At 42.7% G+C, this 15,356-nt stretch overlaps 1 pseudogene; it reads right to left on the bottom strand.

Moving 5' to 3' along the window:
* Nucleotides 1-5,745: 5,745 nt before the first annotated feature.
* Nucleotides 5,746-6,312, bottom strand: LOC105730516 (large ribosomal subunit protein eL19-like; annotated as a pseudogene).
* Between the last annotated feature and the right edge of the window lie 9,044 nt (nt 6,313-15,356).

The following is a 15,356-nucleotide window of genomic DNA, read 5'->3' as shown; positions in this document are numbered from 1 at the left end:
AAAGGCAGCGGCCTATCAGGAACTTATATATAAAGCCCCACCTTCCCAGCACAGAGCATCTGGGAAAAAAAGGCAGTTATGAGTTCTGCTGCAGCAGACTTAAACGTACCTGCCCAGCAGCTCTGAGTGGAACAATGGAGCTCACAATGCACTGCTGATGGGCACTGAGGTTGATTCCATTTTCCTTGCTATTGTGAATAGTGCTGCAATGCACCTATGGATGTATGTGTCTGTTTTGATAGAATGAATTCTTTTCCTTTGGGTATAACACTGAGTAGTGGGATTGCTTCTACCATAGGGCTCCTAACCTTTCATATGCTTTGATTCCCTTTGCTGCTTGGTGAAGCCTATAGACTCCTTCTCAGAATAATGGTGTTAAACTCCTTTAAAATGCATAGGAGGAAAAAGAAGCCAATTATATTGAAAGAGTTAAAAACATTTTAACAACAAATCTGTGGTCTGGTGTGTTGGCTCACACCTGTAATCTCAGCACTTAGGGAGGCTGAAGCAGGCAGATACTTGAACTTTTGAGACCAGCCTGGGCAATATGGCAAAAACCCATCTCTACAAGAAAAAAAAAAAAAAAAAAAATAGGCCAGGAATGATGGCACACACCTGTAGTCTTAGCTACTTGTGGGGCTGAGGCTTGCAGATCGATTGAGCCTGGGAGGGTGAGGCTGCAGTGAGCCTTGATCATGCCACTGCACTCTAGTCTGAATGAAAGTGAGACCCTGTCTCAAAAAACGAAACAAAAATTTGTGATGTCGCAATACATATGACTTGCTTACTGAGGTATTAAAAGAAATGTAGGGACAGGTCCAATAACTGCAGTGTTTCTGAAGCTGTGATGAGCATAAATACTAGTTTATATTATGAATATTTGTTATTTTTTTATTGACAGCAAAGTCACAGGTACTGCTATGCTATTGTGGTTTCTTTCCTATGGTGATAACTGAAATTTTAAATTTCAATTAGAGATTAGAAAAAAGTAAAGATGCAATTTTTTTTCTCTTTGAAGTTCACGGACTTCCTGAACTCTTGCCTGGGACTATTGCAAGAATAGTATAACCCATTTCATGAGCTTAATTTACCCTGGCTCTCCAGGACTCTGTAAAACGACTATATTTTCACATCAGCCATAAAATAATTCACAGCTAGTATATATTTTTTTCTTTTTACGATTTATTCCAATGATGTTATTATGAAATGGCTTCTGGAACTCTTTGTAAATCCTTTTGAAATGATTCACGTTAAAAATAATGACATAAGCAAGTAGTTCAGTATATGGCATAGAGACTACACAAAACACAAGAAGGGAGAATGAATGCACAGCACAGAAACTGAGGACTCCATGTTCTCCTAGATCACTGTTTCTCAGTCTGTAAAACTCAATTGCCTTCTCATAAATCCCAGAGTTTCACCTCCAACTCCCAAAACAGCTGCAGTTGTAATGCTGAAGGGATCCAAAGCTATTTCTTCAGCTGAGAATCAAAATAAAGTCTTTATTTTTTTGTTGCTCCTAGCCAGGATTTTCTTGCATGCTAGCTTGTATTAGAAAAACAATTCTTTGTTTTGTGTGGCTTCTGTTTTTCTTTGGTCTAATTTCACCATCTGACATAGTTTGGACATCACCTCCAAATCTCCTGTTGAGATGTAATCCCCGATATGGGAGGTGGGGCCTGGGGGGCGGTGCTTGGGTCATAGGGGTGGATCCCTCCTGGCTTAGTGCTGTCCTCACCATAGAGAGTAAGTGCTCAGGAGATATGGTCCTTTAAAAGTGTGGGGCACCTCCCTCCGCCCTTGCTCCTGCTTTCACCATATGAAGCGCCTGCTCCCACTTTGCCTTCCACTATGAGTAAAAGCTCCCTGAGGCCTCCCCAGAAGCAAGCAGATGCCTGCACCATGCTTCCTGTACAGTCTGTAGAACTGTGAGCCAATTAAATGCCTTTTCTTTATAAATTACCCAGTCTCAGTTATTTCTTTATAGCAATGCAAAAATGGCCAAAAACAGTATTTCATCAAAGATGTTGTTTGATTTCTCAACTATATATACTAATGTGGAGATTTCTACACTGGAAGTATAGTAATTGGGCTCCATAAAATTGCAAGTAATCAATATGAAGTGCTCTATGACATCCCAATTTTTAAAAACTCCTATTTGAAGGGTTATTTTTTTCTAAATCATTGCAACAGTAAATTTTAAAAATACAAATTAATTTTGACTTTATAAATCCACCACCATTATTTCTGGCAGTGGACCTACTGGAGTCTTTTCCTTGAGGATTTCTTATCCTTCTGAAAGCAAGCAGCTACAGGCTGAAGTCAAAGTCTTCTCCAAGCTGTTCTTTTGTAAATGTGTAACCCCCTGATGATATAAGCAAAGTGTGCCTGTTGAGGTTGGAAGGGTTGGAGATTTGAGAGCTAGAAGGGTCACAGAGGGGATTCCTGTCTCATTCCATAGTAGGGCAATAGCTCCACAAAGGTCAGGCTACATCGTAAAGCCAGAGGAACAGTGGTCAGTCATGGTTCAGTTTCCCTTTTGTGCTCCAATGTTAGAACTAAATTTTTCAAAAATTTATGATAGGTCACCAAGTTATAAAGGAAATGGTTTCTAAGAGCTGGTTCCTGTACTGTAAAACAATTCCCACCTACCTCTCTCTCCCTGAATTTCATCATCTCCCAAGATCCCCAGCCCCCCACCCCCAGGCTCTCTGCCTTTTGGTTCTTCCACTCTGAAAAGTGCATTCTCTGCCAAGGGCTCACCCACTGCTCACTCATCTGAGTTCTGCCACCCACAACTTCATAGGCAGCTAAGATCAGTGCTCAGATTTTAATGTTGCAACCATTCACCTTGGGATCCTGTTAAAATACATATTCAATTTTAGAGGTCCAAGATGAGGCCTCAGATAATGCATCTCTAACAAACTCCCAGGCAGGACCTATTATGCCATTTAGGAGGAGGTCTAGTACAAAATAAAAATGTGAAGCCCCGTCTTCAAAAATTCTTAAGATTTTCAAGATGGCAACAGCAGAGCATGAAGCCAAGAGCGGCCCTCCTGAGTGCTATGCCTGGTGTGACTGCCCAGGACCCAGGCCTATGGGCCAGCCCTTCTCCCAAGTGATGGAGGCATTGCCCAGGCCTAGAAAGCAGAGCCTTGTGATTGGCCACACTTTCCACTGGTCTTTCTGTCTACTAAGTGAAACCAGCAAAAACCACTCATGATTTTTCAGTCTAGATCTCCAATTCACCAATTAAAATGGATAAGTTCGTACCCCTAGAGTAATGTTCTAGAAATGCACTTCTTTTTCTCTGAAACATTGTTGATGAAAGGTCAGGTTATATTATAAAGAATTAAGAAACATTCTTTGAGCTTTTCTTTAGACAACGATGGAAGAGGTAGAAGGCAGGACAAATGTGAAGGCCCCAGAACCTTCACTCTTGCTCTGTGCTTTGTCTGTTTGACAATTTTATCAGGGGTAGGGGAAGGGGGATGTTGATGTGGGTCAATCAGGCAAGTTCCACTTTTGTGAAAAGATAGATGGAGACTAAGAGAGATCTATTCCGTTTTTTTTTTAAAGAGACAAAATCTTGCTCCGTCACCCAGGCTGAGGTACAGTGCTGCCATCATGGCTCACTGCAGCCTCAAACTTCTGGGCTCAGCCTCAGCCTCCTGAGTAGCTGGATGACAAGCGTGCACCACCACATCTGGCTGGGGGTCTGACTATGTGGGCCAGAGTGGTCTCAAACTCCTGGCCTCAAGCAATCTTTCTGCCTTGCCTTCCCAAAGGGCTGGGATTACAGGTGTGAGGCACCACACCAGGCCTGATACTTTAATAAGAACCACACACAAAATATAACTCTGAGCTACATAAATCCTCTTTCCTAGGAAATTAGGCTACCAGAACCCTAGTTGTTAGAAAGTTAAACAAAGTTCCACCACTTTAGGGTTAGATTGCCTCTCAGTTCCAAAGATAACAGGAAGCCCGGTGGCAGGGCATCAGCTGGCCTCCTGCAGTCCCAACCCTCCTCACCCTCCCATGCTGGACTCCTGCCTGTTAGCTACCACTAGGGCATCAGGTGGGTAGGAACTAGGAAAACAGGAAATTCAAAATAGTGTATCTGGTGGCATGTTCTCACCTCCCAGGAGGCTGTGTAATATTTGTGAATTTCCACTGCTTTATTAACATGAAAATAGCAGTTGTATTATCTGGTTCTTCTCAAAATTTGGTTTCAAAAGAAATCTCACTCTGTCACACTAATATTTGACTCAAAATTATGAACAAGAGTGTAAATCTTTAGACAGGAGCCTCAACCCTGCCCTCTGTGGGTGAGCGCAAGAACCGCAAAAAACAAGCGGGTGTGGTGGCGCATCTCAGCCACAGGATGGCAGCAGTGCTTCGTGCAGTTCCGAGAAGACGCTGAACGCCGAGGGACGTTTTGAGGGTCAATGCTGATGCGGAAGCCTTCAGTAAGTACGGAAAATTTAACTAGGACTGACTAAACTTTAAGGTTAAGAACAAATCTTGTGGGGCAATTGCCTTTTATATGGCATAAAAATATCTGCTTGAGAATACAGTATACGTATTTTATAATTATATGCATGCTCAAATGTTTTTCATTATCTCCATCAAGAATCAATCAGTTGGTTTGTTTTGGTGAATGGCCTCACATGGCCTTTCCCTGTGCCCCTCTCTCCCTCTCTCTTCTCTCTCTCTCTCTCTCTCTCTCTCTTTTGTTTTTTTGTCTCTTATAAGAACACTTGTCACTGGACTTGGGGCCCACCCTAAGTCAGCGTCATCTCATCTCAAGATCCTTCCCTTAGTTATATCTGCAAAGATCTTTCTTCCAAATAAGATCACATTCAGATGTTTCGAATGGACTTTTATTTTGGGATGGGGGGTCATCATTCACCCACTACAGGTGGGAGGCAGGTTGTTCCTTGAGACCTTTCTAATTATTCTCACCACTATTATGGAATTTCAGTCAGTGTGGAGAAAAGCCAGTAAACATCAGGACAAAGCAGCAAAGTTCACTTGACTACTTGACTATGAACGCGGGAGTTTCTGGACGCGTCATTGACAAAGGCACCCTCTCTCCCCAGAGGTGTTTCCGTGAACCCTTCTGTGGAGTCTGTGAAATAACTCTCTAGTAACTTGAACCCACTCAAATTTACAGCATTTCAAAGTGTGTGATTAATAACAATCTAATGACACTAATTTGTGTACAAATACCATAATAATGACAAAAATAGTATAATAGAAATATATTCTAATTAGATCTTTTGTGGTGAACAGGTATGATAGATTGAATCTGAAACCTCATACTTAATGAGACTATGTAGCTATGTACCATTGGGCAGAAAAAATCAGGATTATAATCCTACCTACCCTGCTTGCCTAAGAGAAATGTCTATCAAAGTGTTTTTAAATATATAAAACTCTACAAGAATGAAGTGTGCTTTTTTTTCCAGTCCACTTCTGCATCACATACAGGCATGTATGAGTACATGTAAACAACAAATATTGAGTCTGAGCCCGTGCTACTCAAAGTCCAGTCCTCTGACCAGCAGCACCAGCAACAGCTGGGAGCTTGTTGGAAATACAGACCCTCGGGTCTCACTGCAAACTGGCAGAATCAGACTCCGTAGTTTGTTTGTTTGTTTGTTTGTTTTAAAGCCTCATTTTATTTTAATGGCTGATCTTTGTAATCACGGAGGCCAGGAGGTACAGACAAAGGGGAAGTTTTTATTTCTTGGTCTCTTCCTCCTTGCACGAAGTCTTGACATCTCCTCCTCCTTGGCCTGGAGGCGCTCTTCACGGCGCTTGCGCGCTTCCTTGGTCTTAGACCTGCAGGCCTCAGCCTGGTCAGCCAGGAGCTTCTCGCCGGCCTTGTCTGCCTTCAGCTTGTGGATGTGTTCCAGGAGAATCCGCTTGTTTTTGAACACATTCCCCTTCACCTTCAGGTACAGGCTGTGATACATGTGGCGATCAATCTTCTTAGATTCCCAGTATCTTCTGAGCAGCCGGCGCAGAATCCTCACTCTCCTCACCCACGGGACCTTCTCTGGCATTCGGGCGTCGGCTGCGCCCCAGCGCTGACCTGTGCCCACGTGCCTGCCCTTCCGGCGGGCCAAGGTGTTTTGCCGGCCGCGAGCCCGGGATGATCAGCCCATCTTTGATCAGCTTCCGGGTCTGCTGACGCGAGTTAGCATTGGCGATTTCATTGGTCTCGTTCGGGTCCAACCAGACCTTCTTCTTGCCACAGCGGAGGACACTGGAGGCGAGCCTCTGCTGAAGCCTGAGCATACTCATGGCTGCGGCCGCGGCAGCGAAAGGAAAGAGCAGGATTCCGCTGTTGGCAAAGTCCCCAAGTGATTCCTAGAGATACTGAAGTTTGAGAAGCCCTGCTCTAAATAATCTCGTTGGGTAAGTTCTGTTCACTAAAATGGGAGTCCTCAATATTTTTCTCATAATTAGGAGTTCCATTGGAGCCATCGGGTGTGAGCAGTGGTTGGCAAAGGGAAAGAAAGAAGGCATTTTTACTCTGTATGTGGCCCTCTGCTGACAGTCCACCCTCTTTCCCCAGAAAGCCAGATTATGAACCTCTATGGCAGTGACTGACTTAGACATCAGCTGGGTTCAGCTATTATGACTGTGAAAGATCCATGGGGCTGCCCTGATTGAGGAATCGTAAGTACTGTGATCTTGACTCTCGCCTTTTAGTGTGGCATTTTCAAAAGCAGCTGAAAGAGTAACTGCAAAGGAGTGCCGGAAGCATTGGTTTAAAATAAACAAAAAGAAAAGGGAAAATATTAAAAGATAAAAAGGACAAAGGAGCCCATTGGAGAATCCTTTGATTTTTCTCACTCCTGATTCCTTTTAGGAACAGTGTGAATAATGATAATGCTCATCTCGATCAGGTGAGACCCCTGTTGTGAAAGCATTCCGCTTTGAGGTACCCAGATGGAAGGTGTTTCACAAATAGAGAATGATGGCAGCTGCGTTGGCATTTGTGTGGTCTCTTACTATTTCAAAGCAGAGAGTGCCTGACAGTGCTGCAGGGTTTCACTTGGGCCCACTGTGGGTTGGCGAGCTCTCTGGCTGGGTCCTGGTTGCCAAGGAAACTGCTGCAGAAGAGATTGAGACTGTCTGGGTTCTTGGTTGATTGGTGGAGCTGAGAGCAGAATTTTATATAAGAAATGTGTATTTTCAGTGACCAGAGCAAAAGTAAATAATGGCCGCTAGAAGGAATCATATTCCAACAGAGTTCATTTGGATGGAAACTCTTAGCCAAGAAGGAAGTAGCCTTCCCAGGAACAATAAATAGGACTTGGAAATCTTCAGCTCAAACTCAAGTGCTCTATGGGGAGTCACTGCCTCAGCTGGACGCAGGAGTTTCAGCATCCTGTTTTAGGCAAACCTGGGAATGCAATGACCAGGTTAGCCTCAGATCACATCCTTGCCTTACATAGGCACACCGCTGATTAAGGACCACAGAGAAATGCTGTCTTGCCATCTTCTCTTGGAGGGGAGACAGGATTTGTATGTGCCATTTGTTGATCTTGCTCACTGCACATCTGTGAACTTTTCTTAACTGCCCCCCAGATAGAATCAGCTGTTCCTCTGTGTTCTGATAGCACAATACTCAAGTCGTACATTCTAGTGCAGTCTGGTGGGCCGGGGGGAATCTACTCCTTTTACCAGTCGAGTAATTTCCTTGAAATCAAAGATTATGTTTATTGCTCTATTGCAAGTGCCTGGCACGATATCTAACATAGCAGGTCCTCGATAATTATTTGAGTGAATTGCCCACCCTTAGTGTTGGCAGGATGAAGGTTGAGCAGACACAACAGTGACTTTTTCAGAAAACCTCAGCGAAGCAGAAACAACCTAATCATTATATAGAAGACTTACTAATTGCCAGCAGTTTATATAGTTATTTCATCTAATTTTCACGTTCCCCCCAATGCTGTAAGGTGGGTAGGTAGAACTGCCCACAGTTACAGGAAAAGTGAACCCCAGAACGGTTAAGTAAGTGACTTTGCAGGTATCAGAACTAGACTGTTACTGAGCCAGTATCTGCATCCAGGTCTATCTGATTGCAAAGCAGTGTTCTAAGCCCTCATGCCAGACTATCTCAGGGCCTTCTAATGAATCATGCAGCGCCCTGCATGTGGTGTTCTCCGTAGTTTGAAGGACACAAACCTCTTGTAATGATAAAACTGTCTTTGGTGAAAAGGCATAACGTAAGATAACGGGTTGGGTGGGATTCAGCTGTGATCTAAGATGTGTGCATAATGATAACAGCACAATCATGGAGAAAAGGTACGTTGGGTGTCAAATCCAAAAATGACTAGCTTTGTAGCCTTTTACAAGGAACGAAAACACTGTTCTTCAGATACCTCCTCTCCAAACTGAGGCTAGTTAATATTATTTTCCTAAAAGGAAAAATTGTAGGAATTTTAAAATAATGTTTGCAAATGTGCATAGTACAGTTCCCAACACATAGTGCTTAATGAATTATTACCATCATCGTTATTATCAATACAATCATGCTAATTACAGGTGCTATGTCATTACATAAAGTGTTTCACTTAAAAGCCTAAGGAGCTGCTCAAATTTAAGCATAATTTGAATATCATTGCAAAATCACCTCCCATTAAAAGGGTAGAGAAACTGGAAAGGTGTTACCCAAGGGAAGAAGGGATTCTGTCTGGGCAGTTGACATCCTCATCACAACCTGCCAACAATCCATTGTGAGATTTGCATAAGTTATTTGACATCTTTGCCACAACTGTTAAAGTAAAAGTGAAGGATGGTTTGAAAACTACCAAGTACCATACAGAGGTTCTTACTCCCTGCTTGTCAACTGAAATTCACAAAACCATTTGTTTTTCTTCCCTATTTAAGACAGGTTGGGATGCCTTTGTGTCTCCTTACCTATCCACCCCCACCCCCCACCGCCACTAGCTAGTCAGGGATAAAGAGAGGAGAGAAATGTGTATTCTTTCCATTAAACATGATTAAATAACAACATTTTAAGGATGAGGTCTGCACTTTCTATTTCTTGGTGGCTTTTCTAATTCTGTAAATATGCTGACATGTCTTTATAGGTAGAAGACTCTCTATGGCCTGGAGAAGCTATCTGAGTCATTTGATAGCGCAGGAGACATTTCATAGTTACTTCACAGCCACCAGTTGCTGGAGATCATGGTTAGAGCGAATCAGCAGGTGCACTGAAGGGCCAATCAGCAGGTGCACTGAGGGGCGGGAGCCTCCTGGTTGCCAGTTCGTAGTATTTGCCAACAAGGCTGTGTTGTCTTCAGATGAGCATTCCCGGACTCTATTGTTTAACAGGTGTGTGTGGCAGTAACAGTTCTCCAGTCACTAGTGTTTTTCGACTGTCATAAGACCATGGTCTTGTGGATGCCCCATCAGTGTTCATTTTAATTGGACATCTTGGTAACATCCACAGAACACAACCTGTGCAGTACAGCGGCCTCCTACCTCCTGATAGTTTCTTGAAAGCCACAGTTCCAGAGATTGTTAACTTTTATCCTACAGTGTTTATCCAACTGAATTTCCTTTCCTCCCAAATGTTCTGTAGCCAATGGGATCTGTGTAAATAGATATACTTCAGCGCAAATACTCTCATTTTACTGTTAATGCGGCCTCTACCTTTGCAGTTATCTAGTTATTAAGACGACAGCCCTGTTTGAGATTCTTGCTGCTTTCCATACACAATTCCAGGAAGGCTGCAGTTATAAGCAGTAGAGTCTGAACGTGCTCAGCACACTCGGGCTGTCTAGCTTTGAACCAAACAGGCTTATCTTGGCTTAGAAAAAGAAGTCATAAACAGAGACAGAAATGCAGCGAAAGCATTATATTTAGCATTGCATATGCTTAGGTCAAAATCAACCTTCCAAAATAGTAGTGCCAGAAATTCAGTTTAACTCCCTAAATGTGAGTGAATCCTAAAATGTTAAAGCTGGAAGAAACTACTCATTTTGTAGAGGAAGTAACTAGGTCTAGATAGGTAAAATAACCTTTTAAGTTCCTTATGGTGACAGAGCCAGAACTAGAACCCATTTATCATTAAGCCCAGTACCACGCCTACTAGTGTCTTAGAGGCTCTTTTCTGTTTGCTCCTTAGAGTTAATAAATGGTTCAAACTGTTCACAGACATTACCTCATTTGATTGGCACATATGTTGTATTGATTTCTATGTAAGGACCTAGTAAGTGAAATAGAAGAATCCTGAACTGTTTTACAATTCCCTCTTTTCTACCTCTAGAGTTCACTCTTCAACTGGAAAGATCTCAATTTAAATCCACTTGTGTAATGTCAAAATGCCAAAGTCACATATCCATGTGCGCAGAGGTAGCTTTGCTCTCTTGTTTTTCCTCGATCCAGGCACAGGAACGCAGTATAATCTGAGCAGGCTCAGGAGGAATTATTCAGTGACAGGTCCACAAAGGAAACAAGACAAAAAAGACAGCACATGGGAGAGATTAGTCTGAAAGTGACTCTGTTGCTTATTCCTGGCTTTTGCTGACATTCAGAGGGATTAAGACAGCATGAAGGAAGAATGACTAACACAGCCGCCTGCTCGCCTCAGAGGGTGCAGCTCCTGTAGGTCTCTGCATTGCAAGAGGAGTGAGAGGCAGGTGTTCAGGGGAGCAGAATCCCTGGGGAGAAGCCCAGCCAGCAGAACCTCGCGTGCCTGGGCTGAGGGCGGTCAGGAGGCCTGGGTTCCTACTAGGACCTGCCACAGGCTTGGCCAAGTCACTTACCCACTCAGCACAGCCCCCCCTCACCTAGGACGTGGGAGAGTTGAGCCATATCAGGGATATTAAACATCATTATTACAAATATTACTGCTGTCATTAGTATTATCATTTGCAAATAAGATGAACATGAAAAAGAGTTTTTATGGATGGATTGACTTTGGTGATTGAATGGGTAAAAACGTTCCCACTGCAGGCCCTCCCCTGCCTGGGTCCCTGGAGCGGCCCTGCATGCTCTGTTGAGCAGAGTCTGAAAGCAAAAAGCTGGTCTTTAAGGGTGTCTCATTTCTCACCTTACATTTTTGCTTCCACGTAAAGCCATCCTTTGTGCCAAGTACCTTTTAACACATCACCAGGAAGGCGAAAGGAGTGCAGATGCTTCCACTTTCCCTGTGATCTCCAGAGTCAACTGAACATCCCCATCCAGATGGCACTGAAAAGAACCCCCACCAACCCCGCAACCAAGTGGTTTCAGACTCATGGCTGAAAGGTAGAGCTTAGAAGGAGATATATATATATATATATATATACACCTATAAAATGAAATTTCTAAACAACCATTTCATAAAATGCTATTTATGTTAATGAATGCAAGATAGGAGCTCTATGAAAATTGATGTAAAAGCCTTTTAAAATAAGAATGGCATCGAGTGGGTCCATTTCTCAGTTTCATCTCTGGTCACTAAGATCCCCAGGCCTTGACGAGATTCTGTATTTTCCATTTGGGCAAGGACATTGTTGAGTGTAGGCACTGGCATCTTCCCTTCTAATCGTTTTATCTCTGGCCTCAGTTTCTGTATCTGGTATAAAAAAACAGTGTTTACAATATCACGATTCAGCAAAACAGATTTTTCTAGGTAGTTTAGGTGGAGTAGTAACAGGTCCCCTTTTCCCCAAATCCCATTGATTTCTTTGGCCCTTGGTTTTTAAAATCACTTGAGTCTAGTAATTTTTAGATGCAAATTATGAGCCTTTTCCCATAATATTCCATGTCAATCAGCGCTGGGTACCTATAATGTTTGTTGCTTATCACCCAACATGTATTTTTATTGCTTCCTAAGAGGTTTTACATAACAACCAACAACACTTGGTAATATATTTGCATTTTTTCCTGAAATGTCACGAGTAACATTGCCTTAAAATGATTCCAAATGCAAGAAGAGCTAAGTGTGAATTCCCTGTTGTTTTAGAATTTTGGCAGAGGCTCCAAAGCTGATAAGGAAGGGTGTTAATTATCTGCACAGTCTAAAAGGAGATGCCAGAGCAGCTAGGCAAACCTTGCTAAGGGGTAAGCCAAAACACAGTTTGGTCACCTTTAAACCAACACGCTTCATCCAGGGTATTTACAAACAAAGGAAATTGGCTGTGGGGAGATTGAGAGTTGAGATTTTTCTCTGGGGAGATTTCCAGAGTACAGAGTATCATCCTTTAGGGTAAAAAAAAAAAAAAAAAAAAAAGGGCTGTCCCCTTCTGCCCCCGACAACAGGCTTAGTAAGAAAACACCCCAAGAGCCCCTCCTGAGGTGAACAGGCACTTGCCAAGACTGGAGCGACTGACTGCCCATTCTCTAGGGATTTTTGCAAGCTGCAGCAACCTAATGGTTCTGCAGTCTCCCAGTTCTTACTGATCACATCACAGTTAGCTGGGTGTGGGCACATGAGGTCTAGAATCTGAGGCTCCCCTGGTTAAGCGGGAAGGATGGAGGTAGACTACAGATTTCCTCAAGGCAGGAAAATAAAGAGTCCTGGCAGTATGAGGAAACATCACTGCCATTACGAGTATCCTTTGAGCTGGGGGATGTATTCAAAATCGCTGGTCTTGAATTACACTGATACAGCTCTGCTCTAGAGGGCTTCCTTTCATGATGAGGCATCTTTGGTGGAAAGATAATAGAGGTATCCAGTTAGAGGGAATGGAGGTGGGCAGGGGGTGGTTACACATGACCGATTAGAGATTGCATTACTTCACATAAAAATTAGGGCTGCAGCAAGTCTCCAGTGGAAGGATTCGGAAAGTTAGTGTGAAACCATAAAAGCATATGCCCCTAAACTCAGTATTTCGGCACCTCCCACAACCATGAGGGCAACCACCGCTGGATCACAAATTTCTCCTTCCCTTCCTTCTCTCCCCAGCTTTCAGTACAACCCCTGAGCATTCAGATGCAACACAGAGATTAGAGGAATTGAGAAATTTGTGAAAATAGAAAAGAAACTGATCATGTACCCCAATCTCTACTACAGGTTTTGAGCTTGAATTAGGCTCACGTTGGCAAAAAGAGAGAAGCTTCACTTGCATGAGAAATTGAAGTTTTTATATTAGATGTATCTTAGTCCTTTTTATGTTGCTATAACAGAATACCTGAGACTTGGGAGTTTACAAAGAAAAGAGATTCCTTTAGCTCATGATTCTGGCAGCTGGAAAGTTCAAGATCAGGCAGCTGCATCTGGTGAGGGCCTCCTGCTGCTTAAACTCATGACGGAAAGTGGAAGGGGAGCTGGCATGTGCAAGGAGATCACATGGCAGGAGGAAGCAAGGGACTGGAACTGAGGAAGCCAGACTCTTTTTAACAACCTGCTCTCAGGAACTAACCCATTCCTGCAAGAGGAAGAACTCACTTGCCCCCAGAGGAGGGCATTAATCTATTCATAAAAGATCTGCCCAGTAACCCAGATACCTCCCCCTAAGCCCCACCTCTCAGCACTTCCACATTGGAGATCAAATTTCAACAGGAGCTTTGGCAGAGACAAACCAAATCATAGCAAGACTGGACTCAACTTTTTAAAACCTTACAGAAATTTTCAAAAATATGAAAATCCATGTCCTTATCACCCAGCACTAATGGTTATCATCTATTTATACACTACCCCTGACATGCTACATATTAAAACGTTGAAGCACAAGTGTATTTGACTATTTTAATACCTAAATGTGATGACTTCATTTTGGTGTTAATCACGGGCAGCTTTTAGGCCCCACTATTCTTCCTTCCCCTTTTACCTCTCCCAGCAGCCAATAAGAAAGCCTAGGATTCTCCCTCACATGATTGGACAAATTCCATAGGCTTTCTGGTCTCTTTTCGATGACACAAATAGTCTTATTTTTAGTGTCCTGTGGGTGCCTTGTTAGAGAAGGATCAATTCCCCTCTCAGTATCAGTTTGGGTATCAGGACTAATGGTGACATACATGCACCCAGAGGGTATGAAAAGGTTTATTACTGTTATAATGAAACTCTAGGGAGAACATGGCAGGTATTCAAGCCCTTCTAGAATGGCTTGAATCAAGAGAGGAGCAAGTACTTTTGGTTTTTATAGTAGTTAGGGGATGAGGCCTAGATGAGTTTAGTGTAGCTCAGGGATTACCTCCCCTTCCTCTAGGCGTCACTTCAGGGTATCCGTGCTTTTTGTGCCTACACCCTCTCCTGGCTGGCTGAGTTTTCCAGCAGTGTAAGCCCAGAGAGTTGGAAATTTCTGCAGAGAGCAGTTTCTTCCAGCAGAACAGTGCTGTGCCAGAACACCGAGGCCAGCAGTGGCATGGCACTTTTCCCAGGATCAGCTCTCACTGGGAACACTGAATATACATTACAGATTATAGCTTTTTGTAGATGAATTTCTAGGAAAATTTTATTCCTGATTTTCATGAATTGCTCCTCTCTAACAATAGATGCTAAAGGTCCTAGTCGTCCCATTGGAGAATTAATTCAGCAAATTATCCAGCACCAATGCCAAAGGTCTATCTCTCCCTTCTGGATATTCAGTCGGATAAACTCATTGCTTTCAACTTGAAAACTTTGGGATCAACGCATAACCTGAGAAACTATTTGGGCCTTCCTAGGTTTTTAATGGAATACCATAAAATCTACCAGGAAGAATTGCTTCATTTCTCTAGATTATTTTCAGGAATGAGCTCAATGAACCAAAAATAGCATAGATTCCAAATCGCTCAACCCTCAAAACAGTTTCCTTCTGGAATTTATCACTCTTTCAACTACTAAGTGAATGCTCCATTGTGGCAGGTTATCAACCCTGTGACATGCTGAGGCCAGCTTGCAGAAGCTGTTGGTGCACATCTCTTCCTGTGAGGCTTACATAGAACATTTATAGTTATAACAGGTTATTTTGAGCTAATAACAACTTTGATCACATACAAAACATTTACATTTTTGCTCCTCCTATATATTTTATGTTTCTATGTCATAATTCACATCTTTTTATATCGTTCCCCTAACAAATTATTGTGGCCATAATTACTTTAATAGTTTTGTCTTTTGACCTTTATACTGGAAATATAAGTGATTTACACATTACCATTGCAGTATTAGAGCATTCTGATTTTTACCTTATATTTACCTTTACCATTGGGTTTTTAAACTTCACATGTCTTCATGTTGTCAGTTAGTATCCTTTCATTTCAACATGAAGAGCAACCTTTATCATTTCTTGTAAAGTATGTCCAGTGGTAATGACCTCCTCAACACTTGTTTGCCTGGGCATGTCTTTAGCTCTCCTTCATTGCTAAGTGCAACTTTGCCAGGCGTAGTGTTGCTGATTGCATTATTTTGTTTCTGGCAC

This window comes from Aotus nancymaae, unplaced genomic scaffold (assembly GCF_030222135.1).
Source record: "Aotus nancymaae isolate 86718 unplaced genomic scaffold, 86718_ANA_hifiasm-v0.15.2.pri h1tg000040l, whole genome shotgun sequence".
NCBI lineage: Eukaryota > Metazoa > Chordata > Mammalia > Primates > Aotidae > Aotus > Aotus nancymaae.
This window is presented reverse-complemented; position numbering and strand designations above follow the sequence as displayed.